The sequence below is a fragment of the Tasmannia lanceolata genome, unplaced genomic scaffold (assembly GCF_043159265.1).
Source record: "Tasmannia lanceolata isolate RefF3 unplaced genomic scaffold, GAP_Taslan_0.1 ptg000004l, whole genome shotgun sequence".
Lineage (NCBI taxonomy): Eukaryota > Viridiplantae > Streptophyta > Magnoliopsida > Canellales > Winteraceae > Tasmannia > Tasmannia lanceolata.
Window position 1 is genome coordinate 5,120,430 of NW_027518681.1, and position 19,153 is coordinate 5,139,582.

A 19,153-nucleotide genomic window follows, 5' to 3' on the forward strand; every position below is an offset into this window, starting at 1 on the left:
CATCCAATGGCTGTTAACAGGACTTCAGAGGACCACCATTTCCAAGGTTTCTGAACTAGGGTCGAACTCCTTAGCCAGCATTAACATGGAGGAAGGCGTGCTACTTGTGAACTTCAGTGCCAAGTCCTCGCCTCTGTTCAACTGTTATGTTTCAAGAGTCATATGTCAAGTATCTTGTTTCTAGATTTGTTTTTTGTGAAGTTTATACCAACTCCTAGGTTGAAAGTTGGTGAGTCTGGTAGTGTCAATGACACCAAAAAAAATATAGAGTCGGTGTTTTGTTTTTTATCAGAACCGATGAAGAGCCCATAGAGGCATGTCTGTGAGTCATCTATGTACTTCAAAGTTTTCAATTCAATATAGCATTTGGTTCTGTATCTTCAATGTTTATGATTCACTCTTGGATTTAATGTTTAAAACAACTAAAGACCCCCTTCTCGGATGAGAATGCAGACGAAATTCACCTCGAGATCTGAAAGATGGTCAAACGAGAGGAAGAGCGTCGAGCATAGCCACTTGAAGAAGAAATCGAAGCCATTGATAATGGTATCGAAATTCGAAACTCGAGAAAGATGAAGTGGCAAAACTTTATCTCCCCAGGAGCGCAAAGAATTGATAAACCTGTTTAGAGGGGTTTGAGGTAGTCTTGCTTGATCCTATAAGGATAAACCAGGGGAATGCCCTGTCGTTGAGCAAAGCAAGACTTCATCGGCTTTAGACATCCAGTTAAAGAGTAAAATTTTAAAGAGTGAAACATCAGACATCCTGTGGAGCTGATGAAATATTGAGAGAAGACTTTCTAGCAAGGAAGTTGTATGATAAATTTGAGCCCTAAGAAAGAAAAAAAAAAGAAGAAGAAAGGGACAAGGAGTTGTGGAACCTTAAGCATAAATTCAAGATCTTCAAGATGGGAGTGGAGCACAGTGGTTGAAGTTTTGCTTGACATGCCGTCAGACTCCTAGAAATTTTTTTAAGTCTTTGAACCTTAAGCAAAAGAGCTTGTACATCAAATACATCAGGAGGCCATCCTTGGACGTCTGAACTTTTATGGCCAAAATCCCAACGTTTAAAAATCCTTCTATAAACCCTTTGGGCCAACAGCAAAATTAAACAATTTCTTTTCAAACACATTATAAACCCGGGGCATTTATGCACCCGAACTACGTTGGACCTGATCCCCATTTCTTCAGGAGTACGTAGGCAACTTGATTAATTCAAGTTTGGTCAAACCTTGGGATAAATCCTTTCAAAATTTTGAAGCTAAATGCTAAACCATTCTTTGAAAAACCCCAAAGCGAACTACGCGGATCTGATCCTCCATTTTTGGGGTACGTAGGTAGTCTGGCTAGACCAGATTCGGTCCAAATCGTTTGAACCAGAACATCCTGCCCTTTTGAACCCAAGCTCACCTAGAAAGTCCTTCTAGTGCAAGCGAAAGTTGAGACAAGTGGTCTTTTAGACCGAATATTAGAAGGCAATAGTTGTGACTTCCTGTGAAGAGAGAAATTAAGGAGACAGAGAAGCAACCTCTACATAGGGCAAGATTCTGGAATCCGAGTAGTGTCGACCAGACTTACTTTGATATCCTTTTAAACTAGGGGCATTAAAACCGAGCAACCCAAAGGGGGTAATAACCATGACGGATGTCCCGATTGGGGAAACTAGAGCCTCTTGACATGGTTTTTGAGAGTACTCTAAGAGTGGCTAGCCTTACCATAATAAAATAGCACATTTTATCTAAGGGTGAATCAAAAGTGAGTCAAGTCCCTTGAGTAATTTGAATCTTCTTTGATTGAGTCATTGGAAGTCTTTTTCTTATTTTTATCCTTTTTTCTCTCAATGTCCGAAGTGTTTGGCACTGGAAGAGCGAGAGTATACCTTTTGAAATATGAAGAAAATTCAGAGTAAATCCTGGTTTAGAAATCAAGGAAAGGGCAAGAGACATTTTGTTCAAACTTGCCAGAGACATCAAAGCCTCAAGTAGTGAGCAATGAAAGAAAAAATTCTCAGACTCATCCATTGTGGATATCCTTTTACCCATATAACAGAGAAAGTACCCATACAAGCTTAAACTTTCTTGCCTATCCTGGTCTTGCTCTCTTATGAATCCTGTCATGGAAGTAATCATACTAGGAGCATCTTTTATGACTTGCGTCATAAAAGATATCAAACAAACAAGATATTTGAGATAAATATTCTCAGCAGATAGAGACAAGAGAAGCTTGAGCACATCTCATGAGCTAAACTTCCAAATTTCTAAATTGAACTCATTCTTTGAAAGAGTCAATGTTTCAAAAAATCTAGTACCCAACGGAGTCTAGAATTCACCTTTGCAATCTTCAAAATCTTAGCAGAATGCTTTTTCTTCTCTTTAAAAGAGTCAATACCTGAAAATTCCATCAAGTTTTTCGAGTCTGGTCTTCAGCAATGATCATGCACTCCCATTTATTCTCGGCAGGAGATAGCTATGCTATCAATGAAGTCGATATAATATCGATAAACCCATCAATCATGTTTGCAAGCCCTTTGGGCCTCAAAAAATCTTTTCTTTGTTAAACCCAAACAAGGGGCATTTTTTTCAGAAAAAAAATGAAATCTTTTCATGTTTGGTGAGGTGCCAAGTAGTGGCCTGTTTATTTTTTGTTTGGTGAGGTGCCAAGTAGTGGCCTATTTATTTTTTGTTTGGTGAAAAGTAGTTTCGCCTTGGTATTGAATGTTTGGGCGAAAAGTAGTTTCCTCCATTGTTTGAAAGATTGGGCGAAAAGTAGTTTCCCCGTTGATTTTAAGATTGGGCGAGAAGTAGTTTCCCCTTTGATTTGGAAGACTGGGCGAAAAGTAGTTTCCCCGTGATTTGAAAGTTTGGGCGAAAAGTAGTTTTCCCGTGATTTAAAGATTGGGCGAAAAGTAGTTTTCCCTTTGATTGGAAGATTGGGCGAGAAGTAGTTTCCCCATGATTTGGAAGTTTGGGCGAGAAGTAGTTTCCCTATGATTTGGAAGTTCGGGCGAGAAGTAGTTTCCCCGTTGTTTGGAAGATCGGGCGAGAAGTAGTTTCCCCGTTGTTTGGAAGATCGGCGAGAAGTAGTTTTCCCGTTGTTTGAAAGATCGGGCGAGAAGTAGTTTCCCCGTTGTTTGGAAGATCGGGCGAGAAGTAGTTTCCCCGTGGATTGGCAGATTGGGCGAAAAGTAGTTTCCCCATGATGTGAAAGATTGGGCAAGAAGTAGTTTCCCCATGATTTGAAAGTTTGGGCGAAAAGTAGTTTCCCCGTTGATTGAAAGATTTGGGCGAAAAGTAGTTTCCCCGTTTATTGGAAGATTGGGCGAAAAGTAGTTTCCCCATGATTTGGGAGATTGGGCGAAAAGTAGTTTCCCCTTTGATTGGAAGATTGGACGAAAAGTAGTTTCCTCGTTGATTGGAAGATAGGGCGAGAAGTAGTTTCCCCGATGATTGAAAGATAGGGCGAGAAGTAGTTTCTCCTTTGATTGGAAGTTGGGTGAAAAGTAGTTTCCCCTTGGATTTAAAAAGATTGGGTGAAAAGTAGTTTCCCCGTGATTTTGAAGATTGGGCGAAAAGAAGTTTCCCCTTGGATTTGAAGAAGTTTTGAAGAGAAAAGTAGTTTCTCAATGATTGGAAGATTTTGAAGAGAAAAGTAGTTTCTCAGAGATAGAGTTTTGAAGAGAAAAGTAGTTTCTCGATTATTTGAAGTTTTTGGAAGAGAAAAGTAGTTTCTCAATTATTTGAAGTTTTTGGAAGAGATAGAGATTTTAGAGAAAAAAGTAGTTTCTCAGAGATAGAGTTTTTGGAGAAAAGTATTTTCTCGTGTTTATGTTGTTTATTGGAAAAGTAGTTTCCTTTTGGTTTTGATTGTTTGAGAGAAAAGTAGTTTCTTTTGATTTAGAATGCTTGTTTGAAAGCAGTTTCCCCATTGTTTGGAATATGCTTGAGGTGAAAAGTAGTTTCACCAATATGGTTTGTTTTGCCAAGTTTAGAGTTTAAAGAGAAGCCATCCCATTGATATGTAATGATATGTTTTCTTGAGTTAAGAGTCGGTGAGAGGTTATCTCCCTTTTGTTTTCAATCTTTGAGTCTCGTAGTGTTATTATGTTGTTTTACCTTTGTGAATATCATTTTAGAGTCAAAACCCAAAAACTTGTTTTGCTTTGTTTTCGGGTCGATCAAAATGTGTTGTCTGTTCAGCTTTGCCATTCGCGTGTTGTACACGCTCTGCCAAAGAGGGGCATCTGTAGACACCCCATTTTGACCGAACCCTAATAGAGTCGTTAGGATAGAAATCCTGTCAAACTAGGGTCTTAATATCCCAAATTTGCTCCCGAGCTAGCTTAGGGTCCCATCGGGGGCCCTGTGAAATTTCGTCAAGATCTGAGCTGATTCGCCTAGTGAGCAAGCCTCGATAGTGTCGCGGTGCAAGTTCAGAGGGGCGGAGGTGAAATATGTCATTTTCCGTATACAAGAGGGCATTCTTGGAAATTCCTATTGCTTCCTCTACAAGCAATGAGTGAGGGCCATTAGATCAAATTAGAGGGTTAGGATCATCTAGAGAAGGGGGAATCTTTGCCCCTATTTTCTACTTGCCCCCCCCCCTCCTATTGTGCAAAAAGTTGCCAGAAGTTACACTAGAAGGGGCTGTCCAGGGGAGAAGTAGGGGGGTCAAATTTATCATTTTCCTTACATAGCCTATCGAATTAGGGTTGCAAGAGGGGAGCCGCTGGATTTTCTCATTTTTGTGCAGCCGCAAGAGATGGGGCAGAGAGGAGAGAAAAAATGAAAGAGGGATTGAGAAAAAGAGAGAGAGGTAGAGGAGGAATCGGTACCCCATCTTCATCTCTACCTCCACCGATCCGACCACCACCCTCCGACCACCATCTCCACCCTCATCATCCTCGCAGCCACCACCACTCTCACCATCCTCCTCCCCCTCTGCAAACCCATTTCCATCTACGCATCTTCTCCGGTGGATTCGTCACCGGAATCCGGCTCCATCCCCACCCATCTTCTCCGGTCATGCCACCTCCATCCACCGACCAACTCCAACCACCTCTGCAAATCCGCCACCTCCATCCCACTCCGGCCGGCCACCTCTGTCACCTCCGGTTCCATCTCAACCCCTCTCCGATTGCCACCACCTCCACCACCAACACCTCTATTTTCATCTCTTTCACAAACCCAAACCCATTTCTGTTTTCCCCTTTTCACAAACCCCATCTTCTTCAAAACCCATTTTCATCTTTCTCTTCACCACCGACTCCATTTCCACCAATCACCGCCCCTAACCTTCATCTCCTCCACCTCCAATCGGTTCCAACCCCAATTTCCACCCCCACCACCATCGTCTTCTCCAAATCCCAAACCGATCTCGCCGCCGTCCTCGGATCCGGGTCCACAGTGCCTGTGAGGTTTTATTTTGCAGGTATGCGGCGATTGTCGTGCCTTCGGTTCGAGGGCGTGACATCTTCCATCATTGGATTCTTATTAAAAAAATGCAAACCCATAAAAGCTATGAAGAAATGAAAATCCAAAAGGAAGAAATAATACATGAAAGAAAAAAAAGGTGAATGGCAAACTCAAAAGAAAATACAGAACAATAATACATGAAAAAAAAAAAAAAGGTGATTGGCAAAGTCAAAAGAAAATACAGAACACCTTTTTCAAGTCAAGCTCAGGCCCATGGACCATTGTCCTGTTGCTTCAAGGAAATTCGTTTGCCTCCTTTTTTTTTTCTTAAGAACATCCAACGGAGGAGGCGCTATTGAAATGGTTGAATGTTATTGGAAAAGCCAAATTAATAGGGGATAATGACATGTTGGCGGCAAAATCTTTAGGAAATTGAAAATCAAAATTGAATTAGTATGGGAAATTTTTTAGCCCTGATATAGTAGGGGGTGACTGTTAGTGGGAAGATTTCTTCCCTCTCACATTAGGTAGTTGGAAAAGCTGAACTAATAGGGAGCATATCAGCGGCAAAATTTGCTCAAATCAAAATTGAATTGGTAAGGGATAAATATTAGCCCACGATGATAAATAGGCGGGAGATTAAAAGTTAGTGGTTGAGAACCGACTTTCTAGGAGAAAACCTTTTCCCGGAAAAAAGGCGAATGACAGTGGAAAGTTAGCTGCTTAGTATTGCTTAGTATAGATAGATAGATAGACAATAAAAAGAGCACTACTAGGAAAACGGGATTCCGTTCTTGGAAAAAAAAAGGGCATCAATTATTGGGCCATGTCCATTAAAATACAAATGGAGGGTGCTCAAATCCCCATAAAAGCAATAAATACACATAAAAAAGGATCAAATCAACGGTCATTTCACTCCAGCTTTTATTCTCTAAACAGAATCCCGTTTTCAAAGTGTTTTCCTATGACAGTCAGTGATAAGTTTTAAACCATGGGTGTGGGAATAACATTTCTATCAGCCCTGTCCCGGATCTTGTTCACAAATCAGTCTACTTTTAATTGTTTAAAATCCACATGAGAATACATCTTCCATCAATCTTAGCGCATTGATAATGGCACAGATAACTAAAGATAAACTCCTGTGAGTTTAGCATTCCTCACTAACTAAATAGGAAATCAACTTGCTAAAAAACTACTAGATAAGAAGAACAAAGTCTTGTAGAAGATAAGACTACCCATGACTCCATGAGACCTTCAAACTTTCAATACTAAGTGATACAACAAAATATCTAAAAAATCTTTTTTTTTATGGGTAAATATCTAAAAAATCTAACAAACAAACAAACGAGTTTTCATACAGTGCCCTACTGTCAAGTACCATATGGGCGCACCACCATGTTATTTGATCTCACATGTTTTCAATTAAAAGGCCAATAAAAAGACTCCTAAAATAAGAGTCCAATCAAGAAGATTACATTATGTAGCCAACTGGAGTTTTACAAACTTTTTACAAACTATTTACTTTTTTTGAAAGAGAGAAGGGACTTTCCTCTTTCCGTCATTTCATATTTATTTTTATAGTAGTAAGTACCGGCACCCCGTCATTTCATATTCATTTTGATAGTAGTAAGTACCGGCAGCACTTAAACTTCAATTCGTGTCAATCAACTATCATTACTGAAAACAAAAACCATGTGTTACATGAGTGAAGCGCTTAAAAATTCCATCTCGTCACTGCTTGTCTCATAATCACACCTTAGTTAAGATAAGCTCCTCATCTCCTCTTCCCTGTCCGCCCCATCTTCTTGTTCCTCTTCGCAGCATCTTAGAAAAATTTCAACATGGCCAATCACCTTACAACCGTTTCAAGCAGTCAAACATTGAAGCTGACTATCACCCGGCGATCAGCAAATTACCAACAAAGCTTTGCAGATTATGATTTCATCCAATCACTAAAGAGTGACTATAAGGTGATCAATGGAATTCGTAATGTTTTACCCATAGTTTCAAAATCCCGGCCCCATAATCATTAATTAATTATTAACTCGTCCAAGTTGGCTCCTTTTTGCCTTGGCTGTGTTCTTGTTCTACTCCTCAATTTGTTCTATAAATTCAATCAAATTAAACTGCTTTTGACTCTCTCGAGTACTCGACTGTATCAACCAAGTACTCAGGCCACATTAATTGGTTACTCAACCGCATCACTCCAAGTCAACTAAACTTTGCTTTGGCTGCGTTTTGAGTTGTATCTGTGTTTTGAAACATTGATTTTCCCATCTTTAGCAATGTAGATTGTACTAACTTGTTGGGTGTTTGTAGGGTGAGATGTACGAGAGGCACTTCAAAAAGCTCAAGGAAGATGTGAGGTGTTTGCTCGTAAAAGTAGACCAAAGTGTAGATCGACTGAACCTGATCGACTGAACCTGATCGATACTCTCCAATGCTTAGGGGTTGGGTATCACTACAAAAAGGAGATCCAGGAAGCACTGAGGATAATATCCATAAATGACTACAGCATGGGAGATGATCTCTATGCTACGGCTCTTCGGTTTAGGCTACTTAGACAACATGGGTTTGAGGTCTCACAAGGTGAATATGCTCTCCATGGTTGCAACTAGGGCTGGCAACGGGGCGGGTCGGGGCCGGATGTTGGGGTCCCCCACTCCTTCCCCTCTGCGGGGATTTCCCCCCCTCCCCTTGCCCTCCCCACTGCGGGGATGGTGGGGAATCCCCCTCCCCTCCCCACGGGGAATATCTAATTCCCATCCCCTTCCCCGCCCCGCATCCTTCGGGGACAATCACTTTACTTTCTCACTTTACTTTGTTAAATGTTAGGTTTAAAACTGATGATTTGCTAGGGACAATCACTTTAGGCATGTTGCGGCTTGGATGTTGCATGTGAGAGTAGCCACACAACCCACATAGGCTAAGATTTTGTCTTATTAATTTTATTAACATGGGGACAAAGGTGGTTGCTCTCAAATTCATTTAATTGATTAATAGTCCCTAGCAGATCCCTAATTCCCAATCCCACTTGCCAAAAAGTACTGTACGTGCCACACCATAGGAAGATCCAAACCGTCCATTTGATGGGCATACCATACTACCATAGGCATAGGATGATCCAAACCTTCCACTTGATGGGCACATTGTAGGATAATCCAAACTGTCCATTTGATGGGCCACAACGTAAATGGGTTGTGGCCCAAAAATCATTTCCATAGGATAATCCCAACCCTCTGATCTATAGAGGAATTGCATATTATGGTACCTTCTATAGATCGGAGGGTTGCAATCATCCTATGGAAATGATTTTTGGGCCGCAATCTATTTACGTTGTGGCCCATCAAATGGACGGTTTGGATGATCTATGGTGTGGCCTGTAAAGTACTTTTAAATTGTAGCCTATCAAATGGACGGTTTGGATCATCCTATGGTGTGGCCCATACATTACTTTTTGAAAAATAATGGACTATACAAGCGCACACCAAATAAAATCTCATTACTCATCTGAGAGATGTTGCCTTTATTTGGGAGAGGGAGATTTTCAAAGAATTTAATGTTGCCTTACAGTGATGGTTCGATGGAGAGATTTTAGGGATTTCTAAGGGTAATATACTAATATAATGAGGGACAATGCCCAATGGATTATGGGTAAAAGAAAAAATAAAAAGCTATTTCAGGGACAAAACTGTACTAATGGAAATTATGAAAATTTTGGGGGAATCTTGTAGATATGTTTTGATCCAAGGGGTTTCTAGTAGTTTTCCCAAAAGAAAAAAAACACTTAAAAAAAAACAAGAAAAAAATGGCATTAATGCGGGGCGGGGCGAACTCCATCCCCTTCCCCGCACCGGGGAATTTTTTAAATCTCCTTCCCCTTCCCCTTCCCCTTCCCCACTCAAATCGGGGAATCCCCTCCCCAAGCTGGGCGGGGCGGGGCGGATCCCCGCTTTTCCGGGTGAAATTGCCAGCCCTAGTTGCAACTTGGGTCGGGTAGGGTTGGGCTTTTGCTAAAAAATGAATTGGAATCAACCCGAACCCGACACGGTTTTATGGTACAAGCTCAACCCGAATTCCCAAAAAATTGACCCAAGTTACACCCAATGACTTATCCACACAATGTTGCCTGTAAACTTGTTATGGATCTCTAACCTTTGCAGTGCTAATTTGTGAAAGACAGATGTTTTCAATGGCTTCAAGGATGATTAGGGTGATTTCATGGCATCACTTTGTGAGGATACGAAAGGTATGTTGAGCTTGTATGAAGCATCACACCTTGCTTTTGAAGGAGAAATTGTGATGGATGAGGCCAGAACTTTCACGACCATGCATCTCACGGATGCTCTCAAAGGGAAGAGCATAGAGCAAAAGCTGGCAAGACAAGTAGAGCATGCCTTGAAGCTTCCATTGCATTGGAGGGTGCCAAAGTTAGAGGCTAGGTGGTACATAGAAGAAATATACCTTAGAAAAGAGGACATGAGTCCTTTGTTATTTGAGATGGCTAAGCTTGATTACAACATGGTGCAAGCCATATACCAGAGAAACGTTAAAGCAATGTCCAAGTAAGAGAATAATAGTTTCAACTGATACATCTCTATTTGTCTATCTATTAGCTGATTTTTTGGGCACGCCCAATCCTTGTCAGGGCCCATCAGATGAATGGTTTGCATCATCCAAACAATGTGGGCCCTCACTGTATTTTTGGCCGAGTGGAAACATTTTTCCCTATATATATAAGATATTTGCTAGGAACCATCGCATAAGGCATTTCACGGACCGGCTGTTGCATGAGAGAACAACCACATAGGTTGAATTAAATGAAGAAGACAAAAAGTGAGCCTATGTGGCTGGTCGCTCATGCAACACCCGGTCCGCAAAATACATCTCCACTCCCTTGTTTAAATAGTGAGAGAGAGAATCCCTTGTTTAAATAGTGAGAGAGAGAATTTATAGAGGGAAATAATATCTCCACTCCCTTGTTTAAATAGTGGCACAACTTTCTTCGTCCACTTTTTATAGAGGGGTGTCACTATCAAAGCATGGGATGGGGGTTGAATAGGAATTTGTGTGGGTGTGTAAGGTACGTCTAGGGGTGGCAAAATTGGCCGAAACGAACTGGAACCGAGCCGAAACCGAACCAAAAATTCGGTTTCGGTTTGGTTAAACCAACTTATTCAAATTTTGGTTTGGTTCGGTTTGGGGATCAAACCGAACCGAAACCGAATATTTCCAATGAGTATGAGTAAGGGGTGGCAAAATTGGCGGAGCCGAACCGAAACCGAACCATTGCCACCCCTAGGTACGTCCCAATGGAATTACATTGCTCTTATCTGATGTACTTATCTTGGCTTAGGTGGTGGAGGAAATTGGGTCTTGGTAACAACCTGAGCTTTGCTAGAGACCGTTTGACGGAGAGTTTTTTATGGTCTATTGGAATTTTCTCCGAACCTGAGTCTGGGTACTCCAGAGAAGTGAATACAAAAGTGATTCAACTAGTAACATCCATTGATGATATCTACGATCTATATGGAACCTTGGGAGAATTAGAGCTTTTTACTGATGTTGTAGATAGGTTTTTATTTCAATATTTTGCCTTTTTTCTAGTAGAAAGTTTTTCAATACTTGTCTTAGTTCTTATGAAAATATGTCGTATTTTTGTGTCCTTCCCTTAGCCATTTCACTTTGGACTTTTGAGTCCAAGAGATTTCCTCATGCAAGATTATCCTTTTATGGTGATGATTTTTTTTAGATGGGATGTTAACGCGATGGAACAGCTTCCAAATTACATGAAGATATGTTTTCTGGCTCTCTTCAACACTGTCAATGAAATGGCATATGACACCCTAAAAGAGCAGGGATGGGAAATCACCCAGTATCTAAAAAAAATGGTATTGCATTAATTTTCTTCATTTAGTGATGTAAAAACTAATTTCATTCTCATTCTTGGAGGTGTTACAGAAATTTTCATATGTTCAACTTATCTAGTAAGTGTTATTGTGTAATTTAGTGGGCAGATTTATGTAAAGCATACCTCGTGGAGGCAAAATGGTACAACAATAAGTACACACCAACCCTTGACGAGTATCTTAACAATGGGGTGATTTCGATAGCCGGATCCGTCATACTAGGACATGCTTATTTTTCACTGAAACCAAAGATAACTAAGGAAGCACTAGATTGCATAGAAAACAATCCAAATGTCGTTCATTGGGCATCGATGATTGTTCGACTTTGGGACGATTTGGCGACTTCTACGGTACATTTTACTTAGCAATCTTGTTTCCTCAACCATACTGGATGTTACACTACTTTTCTAAACTCATTGGCTTCATTGTGTATACATATGTATGTATTTTTTCAGGCGGAGCTGGAGAGAGGTGATGTTCCCAAATCTATTCAGTGTTACATGTATGAAACTGGTGCTTCAGAGGCAGTTGCTCGCGAACATATCAGAGGCTTGATTAGTGATACATGGAAGAAGATGAATAAAGATTCAATCTCTTGTTCTCTGTTTCCTGAACCTTTTATCAGTGCCGTATTGGGCGGGGCACGGATTTCCCATCACTGTTACCAAGAGGGCGATGGATTTGGTGATCCAAAAAACCAAACCAAGGAGCAAATCATGTTATTGTTGGTTGACCCCATCAATTTCGGTTAAGGAATAATATGCCCAATTTGGTTTTGGTAGTTGATGGGGATTGGTATTAGTTTGACACTAGGGGTTATCAATATATGCCCAAATGTATTGTTATCTGTTAAAGAGTGTGTGGACATAAGATTTGTATGTAATCTTATGGGACTTACTGCAAATAAAGTTAACACAAAAGGGGTACTTTTATGTTATTTTGGTATTATAATTTCTCTCCAAATATTGCCTTTTTGCGGTGTTTTTTTGTATTGTGGGCTGATGTCGCCTTTTTGCGGGAACTTCTCATCCCTGTTGTAATCTCTTTTCTTCTGGAATAAATTCTGTTACTTTCTTCAAAAAAAAAAGGGGTGCTTTTCTGTTATTTGATATTATAATTTCTCTCCAAATATTGCCGAAATACATTGTTAATGACACAATACAATTTACTTTCATACTAAATGCCAGTAAGGAATTCTTTTCCAACCTATACGGTCAAAATTGACACAATTGCCCCCCAAAGAGACCTTTCAATCCTTCAACTCTTGTAGGGCCGCAGAAGAAGAGGTGGCCAATTCAATAGAAAGTTCAGCTTTTGTCAACTAGCTAATAGCTGCTAATTATCTTAAGCCCTTTTTAATGACGATTTACGATTTCGAAACACCGGAATATCCACTTCTAAAGCAGTGAAATCAAATTTTACATTAGCCCCAGATCCACAACTGAAATAGAAAAAGAACAATCACCAACAAGATGTACTTCAATGCGTATGCTAGAAGAACTAGAATACAAAATAAGAATAATAAAAAGAAGCCTTCAAAACATGGAGAAAATGGGGCAAGTTGGAACTTTGCTTCAAGCTTGCACACAATAGAGCTTCAATGGAGGTCTCTCTAGTTGAGAATCTCTACAAACAATTCTAGCAAAAAGAAGTAAATGAAGGTTGGCTTTGTCAATAGAAAATAGAGAGTTAATGGCTTTGGAAAGTGGCAATGGGTATGGAAAAGTGGAGACATAATTGCTTAGGAAAGTGGTGGTGGAATTAGAGTTTCTAAATAGAGTTTGAATTTGAAATAGAAGGCAAGTGGGAGGTTTTAAGAAAAGATGGAGCAAACATATGTGACTCATGTGCAAGCTAGGTCAAACAAAACTATAGAAAGAGTAAAAGTAACAAAGCAAAGCTCTATTTCTTTAGTCCCACATCGGTTGGGAGAAAAGTTGGAGGTGATTGAAGAGGCTATAAAAAAGTCTCCCCTCCTCTTGCTTTCTACACAATACCTCATGTGAGTGAGGCCCTCAAGGCATGGCCTACAAGACTAGCCTAGGGTAATATATATATATATATATATAAGATAAGATAAGAACCAACAAGTTTAAACTTTTGGTCCAACGGTCACTTCTACTATTGGGAAGGCGTGCCTTACCTTAAGAAACTCTTGGGGTGTCTCATGTCTTTTATAATATTATAAAAGACGACAAAGACCAGTGGGGAAAAATAACTTCTGTTCTTCCCTGCAATAACAGTCCCCTCTATTATGTTTTCTACAATTTCTGTTTTTTTCTAAACGGCATACTGGTTGCTTTGAATTTAGGGTGCAGCCCTTATTTTTAGTGTAGACATTGTATCCTCGGGACTTATTTCATGGTAGCCACCTGCATAAGTGGGGAAATTAAAGTCTTTAAGAGAAAGCCTTTTGCATGCCTTGCCTACTTTATCTTCTTTCTTTTTATTACTTATTATTTGATTCTTCCAAATCTGTTTCTTCATTCCAAATTTTGCCATCACAACCCACAAGCAAACCACTAAGGTTCCGGCCCACACATGCTAGGCGTATCCAGGGAGGAGTCAGCATGTGACGGGGCAAACTCCTCCTAAGAAGTTTGGCCAACCAACCCTCTCAACCAGGAGTGCCCACCAAAAGTTCTATTATAGACTACCCCTGAAGAATTCACTAGACATTGATGGCCCAAAATGCAAATTGCGTCCCCGTGACATGGAGTGCTCTTCGAAGATTGGGTTGCCCTCAACTATTTCCCCATGACACTAGGGTTGCAACTTGAGTCGGGTGCGGGTCGGGTTTGCCGGAACCCACCCAACTTAGGAAATTATACTGGGTCGGGTAGAGTTTTTTTTTTTATGAGAAAACCCAAGATTGATAAATCTGATTTTATTGGAGATAGTTTTTCGCCTTATAAACGTGACCGCCACCTTAATGAAAGCAAATATGTCAATATATTAAAAATAGCACTACTAGGAAAACGGGATTCCGTTCTTGGTAAAGAAAAGGGCATTCCTCACTAACTAAATAGAAAATCAACCTGCTAAAAAACTACTAGATAAGAAGAACAAAGCCTTGTAGAAGATAAGACTACCCCAGAGACCTTCAAACTTTCAATACTAAGTGATACAACAAAATATCTAAAAAATCTAACAAACAAACGAACGAGTGGCCGACCGTCAAGTACCGTATGGGTGCACCACCATGTTATTTGATCCGACATGTTTTCAATTAAAAGGCCAATAAAAAGACAAGAGTCCAATAAGATTACATTACGTAGCGAAGTTGAGTTTTACAAACTTTTTACAAACTATTTATTGTTTTGAAAGAGAGGAGGGACTTTGCTCTTTCCATCATTTCATATTTATTTTGATAGTAGTAAGTACCGGCAACCCGTCATTTCATATTTATTTTGATAGTAGTAAGTACTGGCAGCACTTAAACTTCAATTCGTGTCAATCAACATCATTACTGAAAAGAAAAACCATGTGTTACATGAGTGAAGTGCTTATAAATATGAGGCGGGAAAGGTCTTCATCATTTAGCCACCATTAGAGGCGGGAAAGCTCGAAAACTTGAAACGTGAGTTCATTCTCATCTATCTCTCTATATCTAGGTTTTATTTTTCATTTGTTTTAGGGTTTTGCATTTCTACTTCTCCCTTTCAATGGAGGATGAGGAAGATGAATCGCAGGGTAGAAAGAAAAAAACAGTGAAAATGAAAGAATGAAAAAAGGAAGTAAAAACGTGTTCATAAGGGACTCGATAAGCTCATTCGGAATTTGGTAACCCCATTTTGATACTGGATAACCCCAACCCGAGAGAGTTCAAAACCCCCTTCCAAAACTCCAGTACCCTCGGCCAATTTTAAGGGACTTGATAAGCTCATTCGTAAATTGGTAACCCCATTTTGATATTAGATAACCCCAATCCCAAATACTTGAAAACCCCCTTCCAAAACTCTAGTACCCTCAGCCAATTTTCAGGGACTTGATAACCCCATTCGGAAATTGGTAACCCCATTTTGATACTTGATAACCCCAATCCTAGGGACTTGAAAACCCCCTTCCAAAACTCCAGTACCCTCGGCCAATTTTCAAGGACTTGATAAGCCCATTCGGAAATTGGTAACCCCATTTTTGATACTAGATAACCCCAATCCCAGAGACTTGAAAACCCCCTTCCAAAACTCCAATACCCTTGGCCAATTTTTAGAGACTTGATCACCCCATTCCGAAATTGGTAACCCCATTTTTTATACTAGACGACCCCAATCCTAGGGACTTGAAAACCCCCTTCCAAAACTCCAGTACTCTCGGCCAATTTTCAAGCACTTGATAAGCCCATTCGAAAATTGGTAACCCTACTTTTGAGAGTTACTAACCCCATTCCAGAGAGTTGATAAAGCCCTTCTGCTACAAAACCCCCTGCCTGTAGCAACTCTTCTAATGGTATTACAATTCTGCTCATGATAGGAATAACAAAAGAAATGTATGTTGTTTTCATTAAATGTGCTTCATGTATTACATCCCAACCTGTGTATTACAACAACAAAAAAATTAAGTAAATCAAAAAATGTGTAGCCATCCTTTCATGTATTACATCAACTTTTTCTTATACACAACCACTTGTCTTCCAAAAAATTGAGTGAAGCCATCCATGCATTATCTCCAGAACACACCCTTAAATACAAACCGCTTAAACCCTAAACAAGATAAATCAGAAACAGAGGAATGAAAGAAAAAAAGAAAAAAGAAAAACAAAACCTAGATACAGAGAGATAGATGGTAAGAACTCAACATTCAAGTTTTTAGGATTTGCCAGCAACAATGATGGCTGAACAAGGAGGAAGATGACTAGTAGGGTAATAAATAAAAAAGGTGATAATGAAAAAGTACAAAAAGTAGGAAGAAGGAAAAACCGAGGGCTGGGTTTAAAGAAAGAAAAACCCGAAATCCGACCAGACTCATATGGGTGTACTGTGACTTTTTTAAATATCTATTGAATAACATAGCGAATTATTTTCTAATATATTGATACAATTGTTTCCATTGAGGTGATCATCTCTGTTATGAGAAAACATAGTGTCCTTAAATTTATACACTTGCTGACAGAAATGTAGAGATTTTTGGTGTGAAGATTTGTTTTTTTTTTCCAACAATCTTTAAAATTAGTCACTATCCTACACTAAAAAATGAAAACCTGACCCAATCCGACCCAACCTGAGAAACTATCTTGAGTAGGATCAGGTTTACGAATCTCAGGTTTTACTCTAAAAAATTAGAGCTGACCCAAAAATAACATGGGTCAGATTTAGAAATCATGGGTCTTGGGTAGGGTCGGGTTTAAAATTGGAAAACCCGACTCAATCTTGGGTAGGGCTGGGTTTAACGGAAAAAAAACCCGAACCCCAAAATCCGATCCGACTCATATGGGTGTACTGTGACTTTCTTAGATATCTCTTGAATAACATAGCAAATTATTTTCTATTATATTTTGATACAATTGTTTCCATTGAGGTGATCATGTCTGTTATGTGAAAATATAGTGTCCTTAAATTTATACACTTGATGACATAAATTTAGAGATTTTTTGTGTGATAATTTGTTTTTGTTTTTTCAAAAATCTTTGAACTTAGTCACTATCCTACATTAAAAACTGAAAACCTGACCCGATCCGACCCAACCCGAGAAACTATCTTGGGTAGGGTCGGGTTTAAAAGTCTCAGGTTTTCCTGTAAAAAATTAGGCCCGACCCGACGCAAGATAATTCTGGGGTAGGGTAGGGTTTTTGAAAACCCGACCTTCCCGACCCGAGTTGCACCCCTAGGTGTGGGTTCATATTTTATTCAGGTGAGTGATATATCCACCCCCTATTCTTCCCTGGCCATCCTCTCTAGGGTATTTATGACTACATTTTTTAGTTTTTAATAGGGTTGCAAGTCAAGTCAGGTTTTCCATAACCCAACCCTACCCTTCCCGAGAAATTATCTCAGGTCGGGTTGAGTCTCTATGGGAAACCCCGAGATTCATAAACCCGGCCCTACCCAAGATAGTTTCTCGGGTCGGGTTTTAAACGTTTAGATTATGATAGTGATTAATTTCAAAGATTGTAGGTCGAGTTTTTAATGTTTAGATTAAGACAATGATTAATTTCAATGATGGTAGAAAACAACAAACCTTCAGACCAAAAATTTCTAAATTTAAGTTGTCAAATGCATAAATTTAAGAATAAAACTACGTTTTCACATGACAAACCTGATCACCTTAGTGAAAACAATTATATCAAATATAGTTGAATATAATTCGGCATGTTATTTATGAGGTATCAAAGAAGATCATCTCAAACGTACAAGAGTTTTCTTTCCTTAAACCCAACCTGTGGGTCGGTTTATTCAACCTAAAACCCGACCCAACCTAAGACCCATGATTTCTAAACCCGACCCATGTTATTTTTTAGTTGGGTTTCGGGTTAGAATTCTTTAAACCAGACCCGGCCCGAGATAAGGTCATCAAACCTGACCCAACCCAAGACCCATGATTTCTAAATCCGACCCATGTTATTTCCGGGTCGGGTCAATGTGGGTCGGGTAAAACCCTTTCCAAGTTGCAACCTTAGTTCTTACATAACAAGGGATGACCCTGGAAAGACAGGGGAGAGAATATGTTATTTCCATTTATCCAGTCATTGCTATTGTGGATTCTGGCTATGGCTGGTATCTAGTATAAGTTTTAGGATGCGTTTGGATTGTAAAATCAAGCTTTTGAATCATTATTCTCCTACTCTAATTCTGCCCGATCCCAGCACAAAAATAAGTAGGGCCGAAAGTGAAATGGGTAGAATTGAAGAGGAAAATCTGTGGAAATTTGTTTCTCGTCCCAAGAGGTGGTATTCTAATACCACCTGGTTAGAATGAAAATTTTATTGGAATTTTATTTAACATGGATGGAATTGAAGAGGAAAAGCTGTGGAAATTTGTTTCTCAGCCCAAGAGGCGGTATTCTAATACGACAATGGTTAGAATGAAATTTTTATTGGAATTTTATTTAATTGTTTTTTTTTCATTCCATTTTCAATGGAATGTGAATAGGAATCCAAATAGGATGTGGGAATGATTCCTAATTTTAAGTTCTAACAAAACAAACACATCCATAGGGACTAGTGCCACGGACCTCTATTGCGCGACTCTGATATGATAAGGGAGAGTTCAAACTTCCAAGCTGCCAGATTTGATCTGCACCGTTGGATCAAGATGAAGGTGGACCGGTTGGATGGGTGGGTCAAATGGTTCGTAGGCCCATCAAGCCGACCGGTTGGGTTGGGCTTCGGTTCGGGCCTAATGGTTGGCCCAACGGGCCCATAACTCCAACGGTCAAAGGGTGTGATCAAATGGCTTGTGTCCCTTCCCCCAACGGTCATGTGCCAAGGGGGTGCGATCCACACCATAGATGGTTGATCTAACGATGACTGGGTTGGAGAGAGGTTTTACTCAAACCAACAGTCACGTCTAGGATCGATCAGGACCGTTCAATACCAATGGGTGCGATCTAACGGTCAGATTTCAAACATTCTGGAAAGGTGCCCTGTAGAGGTGTTTTTCACACTGAAAAGACACAGGTGGTCTACAAATTGTGCAGAATTCGGTCATTTCATAGAAAAAAAACGAATTGAAAATTCTGACAGACTTTACACTCTCTTCTACACTCCTACAAAATCCCCAAGTATTTCTACATACTGTTTTTCTTTTGTTTACTGTTCTAGATACTGTTTTTCTGCAGAAACATTATCTAGAAATTTCTCTAAGGCTTGAAATTTCGGAAGGGCATTTCGGGTTTG

The 19,153-nt window shown here is 39.8% G+C and overlaps 1 pseudogene across 1 annotated transcript; it reads left to right on the forward strand.

The window, feature by feature from the left end:
- Positions 1-7,186: 7,186 nt before the first annotated feature.
- On the forward strand, positions 7,187-12,071 carry LOC143875949 (alpha-terpineol synthase, chloroplastic-like; annotated as a pseudogene). Its single transcript, XR_013250242.1, has 7 exons — positions 7,187-7,380; positions 7,730-7,999; positions 9,594-9,975; positions 10,767-10,985; positions 11,163-11,301; positions 11,421-11,669; positions 11,775-12,071. The product of XR_013250242.1 is annotated as an alpha-terpineol synthase, chloroplastic-like (transcript).
- Positions 12,072-19,153: the final 7,082 nt, after the last annotated feature.